Genomic DNA, 10,699 nt, shown 5'->3' on the forward strand with positions numbered 1-10,699 from the left:
TGTCGGGTTTCCCCATCTCCCTTTATTCCCTAAAGTATGAAGGGGTCAAGACAAGGTTTGAAGTTTATAAGATACTAGGTCCTTCTGGCGGTTCCCTCATTGTGAAAAGTGAAGTTTCAGGGAACGAGACAGAGGGCCTTCTTGGTAGTGGCGCCTGCCCTGTGAAAATGCCCTCCTGTCAGATGTCAAGGAGATAAAAGAAAAACCTACATAACTTTTAGAAGACACCTAAAGGCAACACTGTATTGGGAAGCTTTTAATGTCTGGTGTATTTGTGTGTGTGTGTGTGTGTGTGTGTGTGTGTGTGTGTATTTTATTGTAAGCTGCCCAGAGTGGCTGGGGCAACACAGTCAGATGGGTGGGTTACAAGTAATAAATTGTTGTTGTTTGCAATAGCTGGAGAAATGGATGAGGGGAGAGAGTATAAAATAAGCGGGGGCTTGAGAATTCTACTCTGAGATACCTCATGTTCTTACCTAGTGCAGCTCCACTCAGAAATCCTTGATTTTAAAAGTACTGTATTTTCAATAAGCTGCTGGGGGGTAAAGTAAGTAGAAAACAGGAGAGCAAGCACAGAAAGAGGGGCGCAGGCTTTCCCTTGAGCACTCTTCACAATAAGGTCTTAACAGCTGGTGACTTGCAGTACCATGCATGCTTTGTAAAGAGGAAAGAGCACTTGTGTTTTGAGAGCAGAACCAACTGGTTCCAAGCTGAGTACAATCTGATAAGAGAGCTTTAAACAAAAGTAAGTGACAAGCTGCAAAGCAGTTCAGTGTGTTGCCTGGGTGGGGGTGGGGAATTACTAAGCAGCATAACCTTTCCCTACCCCAAAGTCATTTTCCCAGAGCAGATTATATTAGACAGGACCAATCCTGAGTTTGGATGATGCACTGAGCCATAAACTGGTGGTTTATTTACTGTATTTGTATCGGCCACTGAATAATATACGTCTGTTCTCTGAGTGACTTAGAAGAGTGCTTAGTGCAAGAGTTTATTTTTTAATTCAGTCCATGGTGAGCAGATTTCCTGTCCCTGGAAGAAGCTTGTATGAATGGAACAATGGACCTGGCTTCAGCTGAGAGATAAGAGATGAGACACTCCCTGCCTTTTTGTTCCTTCTCACAAATGTCTCTGCCATTGGCCAATCTACTAGGATGCATTCAAGGGAGAAATGAGACATCAGACTGGGACTTGCTGCCCTTTGGTTCTTATTAATGCTTACCCCTATGACATTATGAAATCCAGGGCAATCGAGTATGTGTTCAGGATCATAACCAGATGCACAGATATAAGATGGGGGACACCTGGCTTACCAGTTTGATATGTGAAAAGGACCCAGAGGTCTTAGTAGATAGATAGATTTGAAAAGTGTTGATGATCAACTCTCAATTTATTGTTTTTCCATTTGTGAAGGCGTTTGCCCTGAAATGATACCAGGATTCAAGGAAAAAATCTATCAGTCTGCTGCAAGTCCACTGTGTGATTGTATTGGCTCAGCTTTAAAGTTCTGTTTTTCCACACAGGATCAAACTGCACTTTGAAAAACAGAGCACAGGACATTGGTATTTATTATGGTGCAATATGAGACTAAGCAGTTGAGATTGCTGAGGAAGATGAGGTCAGAATACGCAACCCAGGAAATAACAGCAGCCATAAATATATCTGATAATCTGGAAGCTTTTTTTTTTTTTTTTTTAAAAATGGAATATAAAATAATTAGAAACAGAACTTCTCAGGACAACAGTGCAAAGTTTGCCATCTGTCTTCAAAACAAAAGATAACGTCAAAGACGAGCAGTGCAGAAATGCAGCCCCTGCACCGAAAAAGGTTGAGATAAGGCAGATGGCCTGAAGCACAATTTAAAGATTCAGTACCAGTTCTCCCTTGTAACTAATGGATGCACTGTACTGAGTTTTTACTCCCCAGTTTTTTGCAGGATTTTTGCTTTTTTTTAAACTCAGAAGTGTGTTAGTGGCTGATGTCCTTGCAGCAATGCGTTCTGCAATGCAGATGTAGCATTCCATGTGTGGATCTGCTCCTATGGAGTTATAACAAGTTAAGTTAAGAACTTAATTCGTTCCGGAGGTCCGTTCTTAACCTGAAACTGTTCTTAACCTGAAGCACCACTTTAGCTAATGGGGCCTCCTGCTGCTGCCGCGCCGCCACTGCCGCTGCATGATTTCTGTTCTCACCCTGAAGCAAAGTTCTTAACCCGAGGTGCTATTTCTGGGTTAGCGGAGTCTGTAACCTGAAACATCTGTAACCTGAAGCGTCTGTAACCCGAGGTACCACTGTATATTGCAAAGGGTAACTCCTATTTCAAGCAGCTTATACCCTAAGGTTTGGGGCTCAGCAATAGTGGGATCCAAAACCAAGGGCAGGTAGTCAGTCTGTTCCACTCAGTTACAAGGCAACCAGATACCCTATCAGCCCCTTGAACCAATGAGCCAAACTTCATGACTCTAAGCAAGTAGGAGCAGAACTATGCTCGTAGTTTATAACATTAAGGAAGGGTTAAGAAACGGTTACCACTACATATTTGGACATACAGTGGTACCCAGGAAGTTGAATGGAATCTCTTCTGGAAGTCCATTCGACTTCCAAAACGTTTGGAAACCAAGGCGTGGCTTCCGATTGGCTGCAGGAAGCTCATGCAGCCAATCGGAAGCTGCAGAAACCATGTTGGACGTTTGGGTTCCAAAGAACGTTCGCAAACCGGAACACTCACTTCCGGGTTTGCGACATTCAGGGGCCAAAAGATTTGACTCACAAGGCATTTGCAAACCAAAGTACGACTGTATTACATTTTGCTTGTAACGTTAATAACACGTTATTAAAATGTGATGCCAGAGACCTCTGCAGAGCAACCAGGAACCAGCACTAAGGGAACCTGCATTGTTGCAGAGGAAACAGGTAAGGAACATTTTTATTTACCAGTATGCCCTATGACGTTTTAGGCATATCGTTCTAATAGAATTAAAAGGGTCAGTGTAGATCCAGCCGGGGTTTCTGTTTGCCTCTCCCTCTATCTCGCGCTACCTTCAATGGCACACTAGGCTGGCCTGGCAACCTGGAACGGTAGGTTCCTTTTACCCTATGTATCAGATCTGTGCAAAGCAAAGTTCTGCTTGTAATTTGCTGGATCAGCATAAGTCTTACAACACCCAAGTTGTTGTTGGCATCCGTCTGTCTCAAGAGACAATGGAGTGCACCTCTCCAAAAAGCTGTGCCAGGGTGCACCTCCCCAGGGTGCAAGGCTGGGCAGTGTATTTGGAGGTCTTGCCCAGACAACAAGGCCCCCACCCCACCTTGCTGGTGTAGTCCAAAGGAAAGCAGAGCAAAATATTTGGCACCAGCTTGGCTGCAGGAGTTGCCGGAAGGAGGCGTACAAGGTACCATCCAACCATCTTAGGGACTCCACTCTGAATTTGTGAAGTCCATCCCTGGCTCAAGTGTAGCAGAAAATCCTCAGGGCTTGTTGTTTGGCAGCACTATGCAGAAAAGTTCTTACGGTCAACTTTCACCAAAGAGACATCGTGAACTGAGCAAAACTTCATTTGGAATGGGGGGGGGGGTATAAAAGCACAAGAGGAAAACCACAGGTGTACAGCAACTCAATACTGTACAGCAATATGTTACATACATCATACAGGACATTTTCTGGCACCGCTGTCCTTGTAAACATTGTTGAACACTCTGTGGAGAGTAGCAGTGGAGAATGCCCTTTCTCCTGAGAGAATGAGGCACACTCTATCGCAGAGAGTTCCAATCAGTCTCTCTTTCCCCTGCTTGTAGCATCCCATTCTTCTCCCCTCTCAGTATGCTTCTACTATCTACTTGCTAGTCAGAACGTGGCAGTGAAGGGAGCACTAGGCCTGGAGAGCACTAGGTAAACCTCTTGTTTGACTGGGCTGCTCCCAGTGCTTTTTCATTCTTTCTGGGGGTATTCAAGGGTACACAGTACCGGCATTTCTTTTTCTAGAAGAAAACCACTGGCTGCTGCTATCAGTGATGCCTTTGCCTACTGCCATCAGCTGCTTATGCTGTAATGGGAAAGGAACGCCACCTACCTACTGTATTTTTCCGTCTATAAGACACCGCCATGAATAAGCCGCCCCCTATTTTTGAGGACTCCAAATTAAGGAAACATCCCTCAGCACTACCCATGTATAAGACGAGCCCTAATTTTAAACCTAATTTTGTGGTTAAAAAAACCCCTAGTCTTATACACGGAAAAATACGGTGATCTGAATGATGAAGCTCAGGTTGGTAGGATTCTGGGGGGAAAGCAGTTGCTAACAATCCAGCAGTGCCCATGTTGATGCAGTCCTCTCCATGTGGGGGCCCCAGGGCCCAAGGCCATTGCTCCCAATGCCCTGCATTAAAAAGAGCCTGCCAGCATCCCCTCCCCAGCTCCAAATTCAAATTGGCTGAGAGGTTGAATATTCAAGGAAAGAACTTTGTAGCAAGAGTATCCATACTCAGCATGGTGGTATCTTGATGCAAAAGACAAGCAGATGGATTGTGATCTTGTAAAAGTTACCAGGATCTTAAGCAGATGTGGAGGAGCAGAGAAGAGACGAGTGAAGGAAAACCATTGCTGATTTTTTTCTTTTCTTCTACCTCTGTTGAACCACATACACAAGCGTAAAAGACTGATCAAATGTGATGCTTATTTGCATGTTCATTACTGGGATGCAATGACTGTGGCCTATTTGTTTTTAGCAAGTGTGTTTAATTTGCATAACTAAAGGTGACCACTTGAGGGCGCTATTGTACCAGGATAGAAACCAAAGGAAGAGAAAGTCAAAACTTACTTTATTTATGAGAGCCAGGTGGAGCTCAATGGCTTTTTTCTTTTCCAGCCCCCTTCCTCAGAGCTGACCAATAGCCACAGCAGTGTGGAAATGCTCTTCTGCAAAAAAATCAGTACCTTTGCCACCCAGTGTTTTTATTTTTTATTTAAATGAAAGAATGGATGGATGAAACTCCAGCCAACATCATTTTTAATCTGCTGGACAGGTCACATAATGGGAGGTTGTGTTTTGCATGGACAAGAAACAGGGGCACGAGGGTCAGAGGCAACGGATGAAAATTATTCAGGCATGTATATACACACAAACAATACTCAAGGATCCCTGATGCCAGAATAGCAGCTGATGGTGGGGGAAAGGAAGGAGAAATGGTTCAACTTCACAAGGTCATAAAGGAACATTTATGCAGGAAGCCATCATTTGCAAAATAAATAAAAACAAGAGCAGCCGTTGGAAGCTTCAGTGGTCAAGCTGCAGCTGCCATTTAATGTCCTCGGCCTTTTTCATTTTGATAAAATTCAGCCACCCAGGCTGCGAACAAAAGATAGTTAGATGTATATTTTTTCTGGTGAGGGGGAGAGATGGGAATACAGACCCTCTCCATCACCTCTGCCGAAACATCTTCCTCTCCTTCTTTAACAGCTGGTCATTCCAGCTACTTTTCCTGTTCTTTCCCCTAATTTTTTCCTTTTGTCTCATGCCTTTTGGACTATAAGCATGAAAGGCAGGGATGTAAGCAGCTCTGGAAGGCTTTTTCAGCCGAACAGCATGATATAAATCAGGGTTCAGCAAACTTTTCCAGCAGGGGGCCAGTCCACTGTCCCTCAGACCTTGGGGGGGGGGGTAGGACTATATATTTTTTTGGGGGGGGGGAATGAACAAATCTCTATGCCCCACAAATAACCCAGAGATGCATTTTAAATAAAAGGACACATTCTATTCATGTAAAAACATGCTGATTCTCGGACTGTCTGCAGGCCGGATTGAGAAGGCGATTGGGCCAGGTCTGGCCCCTGGACCTTTGTTTGCCTACCCATGATATAAATGCTTTAAATAGATAAACAAATGTTTTCTCCAAGGGGTTTAAGGTGGCAAATGACACCTTCCTTCCCATTTTATCCTCACAACAACCCTGTGAGGTAGGCGAAGGCTAAGAGAAATGTGACTGATTCAAAAGAATTAACCTTCATGGGTGACTAAAAATTTGATGCTGGTCTCTACAATCCTGGTGCAACATTCGAACCACTGTGTGCCATTAGTTCAGGCCAAAGCAAGAACCTAGGTAACTTTTTGCCTCACCAGGAAAAAAAAATGTGGTAAGTTGTCACTTCACACAAGAGACAGGCTGAGCTTAATTAGCTTTTGGCACTCCGAGCCTTAATCAAATTATAGCACCTACTGGACCAAGAAATTTAAGGGAGTCTTAACTCATAACAATATATCAGTGAAAAGAACACACACAAAATGTATTATTTTAGGAAAAATTGCTTGCCACAATAAGGGGGAAAATGTACACTGAAATGTTGATGAATTTTTATGAGGACTTAAAAATAAATCAATCACAAATTGATTTTAAAATGTGCCAAATACAATTTAAGATTGGGAAAAAATGAAAAACAGAGAGAAGCTTGAATTGATAACCTGATCCGTCCTGAGTGGCGGCTGCTGATTTTGGCAGCAACCCTCTATATGCTTATCTGAGAGTAAGACCTACTGAAAGCTACATCAGAATGAAAATGGACCGGATTTCAGCTCAACAGGCTTGGGAGAGGAACAGATGGATTAATGAAAAGTAGATCTATCTGTGACTAGTGATCTTTAACAGAAACCTATGGAGGTGGTGAGCAGATGCTGTTCATCAACAACAAGGGATTTATCTACAACCTTCATCTCTTGTTCCTGCGCATCAGGAGGTGTCAAGCTGACTCCTTTGGTATCAGAAAAATAAATTAAATGGACATCAGGCGCACATAACAATATGTGCTTTTATATACAGTTAATCCCTTGATGTTTTATCGCTGAAGGTTACTGGGAATTTGGAGGCTTCATCAAACCTTGAACTAATCCTGTACAGCAGTACACAGGTGTTCTATTTTTAAAGGCGGTTCAGCTCTCTCTGAGTCTCCTGTGTTTTCATCTCATGGGGTTGCTTCTGAATTTCCAGTCTGTAATTTTTGATTATCCGAGAGAAACGAGTCGAATCTGCAACAAAATGTTGCAACATGGGAGTGCTTCCTCTTCCTGTCACCCACCCTTTGCCAATTTTCTGCCCTCCCCCGCTCCCAACAGTGTGTCAACATTCTATTGCAGCTGAGGATACACAGTCCCCATTGGACTGCTTTTGGGTCTCCCTAAACCCTTAAGGTTATTTCCCCCCCCCTTTTTTGGGGGTGTGTGTAATTCTGCAAACCTGCTCCTGCCAACCTAGCAGTTCAAAAGCACGTCAAAGTGCAAGTAGATAAATAGGTACCGCTCTGGCGGGAAGGTAAACGGCATTTCCGTGCGCTGCTCTGGTTTGCCAGAAGCAGCTTAGTCATGCTGGCCACATGACCCGGAAGCTGTACGCCGGCTCCCTCGGCCAATAAAGCGAGATGAGCGCCGCAACCCCAGAGTCGGCCATGACTGGACCAAATGGTCAGGGGTCCCTTTACCTTTACCTTTACTTCTGCAAACCTTGTCTGCCCAGGTCTGCTCATACCCACCCTCCCTCTTATGTGTGGGTGATGCGTTTTTTTATAGTTTTCATTAAAAATTTTCTTGTGCTACAAAACAAACAAACACGGGAAAGTACACCATTTGTCTCCACTTTCAATTCATAGAGTCTTTTTCACAGTTCGCTTACATGTAGTGAGAGAAACTTTTCTAATAGACATCTTGCGGTTGGGGGAAAAGAGAGGAGAGATATATATATCTATATGGGGGTTGTTGTTCTTTGATTCTGTTGCATAGTGTAGGGCTTTTTGTCAGCATCATGTAGATTTATCATTTGTTTATATATATGTTTGGGGTGGGATGGGGGATTAACTGGGTGATGCCATTTTAGCTACATAAACACTCATAGCCTGAACAACAGAAGGATTTATGCTAAGATATATTTCTGTGGGATCCAAATGCACATTGCTGGCTACCACCCAAAGAGAGAGAGAGGTGTGCCTCTGTAGTTGTGGGTGCAAAGGTATACAGGATTACTCACAGTATCTAGTTCTCTGTGGAACTCAGGACATAGGAAACCGCCTTTTACTCCAGCCCAATACTGTCCACCCTGATTGGCAGCAGCTCTCTCCCGGGTTTCAGGCAGGGTTCTCCCCCAGCCCTAGCTGAAAATGTTGAGGATTGAAACTAGCACATTCTGTGTGCAAAGTCTACCACCAAGCCACAGCCTTTCCACAAAAAATAAAAAAATAAAATCATACTATAGCGGGGTTACTGTATTATTATTTTTAGAGGACAGAAGGCACACAGAATGTTAAACTCGGTCTGCAGGGAGCTGAGCTCTTATGGCAGTTCCATAATGGGTGAGCTTGGGGACTGTTCTATCTCAGCCTCAATTCCCCATCTGTAAGAATGGGTTCTAATTTCGCATGGTCGTTGAAAGTGTAAGGAGCAATGGGGTAGAATGCAGAATACCTCCATCTCAATAGGAATACATATTAGTTTGTAAGTCCTGCTGAGTTCAAATGGACTTCCCTAAGAAAGTGTACATTGGGGCCACTTCTCTTGCATACTACAAGTGCCATAAAAATGGTTAATAATCACAGTGATTTATGAATCCACTCAGAGTTGCTCAAGCAGACACGGTCAACAACAGAAGGTTATCTCCCTGCCACCCCCAATCAGAATCCATTGGCTGAATCTTATTTGGGATCCATCTTTTAGACCCCAGATAAAGGGGGGTCTTCTCCTTTAAATTATTATCTGAAGCGACCATTTCAGATTGATTTGGGAGATGCTAATTTATGTGCTCCTGTTACAGATGCTGAGATAATAAAACAGCACTTTCCTAAATGGAAAGCATGTGTTTATCGAGACAGAATATTTCCTGCATGGAGAACTGATCATAACAGGACTTACCGGGATGTGCCATGGAAGCTGTGCGGTTACCACGCAAAGGGGAGTTGTAGATTACAACAGCTTCTGCACCCTGCGCAGCTGCACGGTTGATCTTCTCCGAAAAAGTGCAGTTGCCTCTTGCGATCAGGGCAACCCATGGCGATGCGGTGGCAGCAAACTCAGTGTTCCAAGTGCAGGCTTGGTGGTTGGTGGAATTGGGAATGACCACCAACCCCCTCGCATCTGCCACAGGAGAGTCCACCCCAAACTGACCGCATTCACACCTGTCACTCTCTGAGGTGTTGTTAAAGGCGTTGAAATAAAGCAAGCTCACATTGGCTTTGACCCCAACAGCATGTGCGGCTCCCAACAGGCCAGTAAGAACCAGGAAGCAGGCAGAGCTGATTTCCCCCACTTCCTTCATTGCTTGGTCCTTAAAGCATTTGCAGGTACTTTCCGTTGTTGTCAGTCTGCTGCTTCTCCGAGCGGTCTGAAATTTCAATCCGAGGCAGGTAAGCAACACCACTCCTTCCAGCTTCATTAGATCTTTCATTGCGTCATCTCCATTTCAGTGTACCGTACTTATCTCAGGGGAATAAGCTGCCTGATGCTAGAGCCATAGTGCAGAAACCTGTGTCAGTAGCCTTCGCACACACATGCACACAAACCTATATTTCTGACGCTTTTCTCCTCTAGACTGAATCACATCCCTCCCCACCCCCCCTTCATTGCCACAAAGGGGCTTGCTATAAAGTGGTTTGGGTTAAAGGTTCTACACGAGGCTTTTACATCCTGCACATTGTCTACTCCAAATGAGACAGAAACGTCCGCTTTTCTTCGGGGAATCGCCAGCAAGCAACAAATCAAGTGGCTACAACTGAAAGAAGACCACCAGGTTGAATTTGGGGCGGAAGTCGTGGTAGATTAAGCCTAAGATAAACCGGAATGAACTACTGTATTTTTCGCTCCATAAGATGCACTTTTCCCTCCAAAAAATAAGGGGAAATGTCTGTGCATCTTATGGAGCGAATGTGTGTTCCCTGGCAGCGGCGGAGCTGGGGACTTTGGTTACGGGAGTGGCAGGGGCGTGGCACATCGCCCATGTGAGCATCCTATTGGCGGCACCCGCGCAAGGGGGTGGGGAGAGGCGAGGCAGGGGAAGAGGGCTTTAGAACACTCTTTAGAGTTCGATCTGTCTGAGGGGCTCTGTGACTTACATGAGAGCAGCCAGGAGCCAGGGCAGAGGGAGTTCTTTCTCCCTCGCACATTCTGTCAAATTGGGATGGGGAGCTTTTTTCTTGCTTTCCTCCTCTAAAAACTAGGTGCGTCTTATGGTCAGGTGTGTCTCAAGGAGCAAAAAAATATGGTATATAGCCTTATGGTCTGGCAAGCACGAAACAAGGTGAATGCACCTTATGCAGTACGGTGGTACCTCGGGTTAGGTACTTAATTCGTTCTGGAGGTCCGTACTTAACTTGAAACTGTTCTTAACCTGAAGCACCACTTTAGCTAATAGGGCCTCCAGCTGCCGCCGTGCCGCCACTGCACAATTTCTGTTCTCATCTTGAAGCAAAGTTCTTAAGCTGAAGCACTATTTCTGGGCTAGCGGAGTCTGTAACCTGAAGTGTATGTAACCTGAAGCATATGTACCACTGTATTTAGGAAGGTTAACAAGACTTGGGTCCACCCTCCTGCCCCCCTGTGGTTCTGTTAGGTAACTCTAGACTCTGAATCTATATTTTTTTGGGGGGGGGTCAGGCATGTGTGTGTGCCTTAGATGCTAATGTGCATTACTTCCCTTATTTTGAAATGTGGGAAGATAGCCCTTCTTAAAA

Source organism: Podarcis erhardii, assembly GCF_964252035.2.
Source record: "Podarcis erhardii genome assembly, chromosome: Z".
NCBI classification, from domain to species: Eukaryota; Metazoa; Chordata; class Lepidosauria; order Squamata; family Lacertidae; genus Podarcis; species Podarcis erhardii.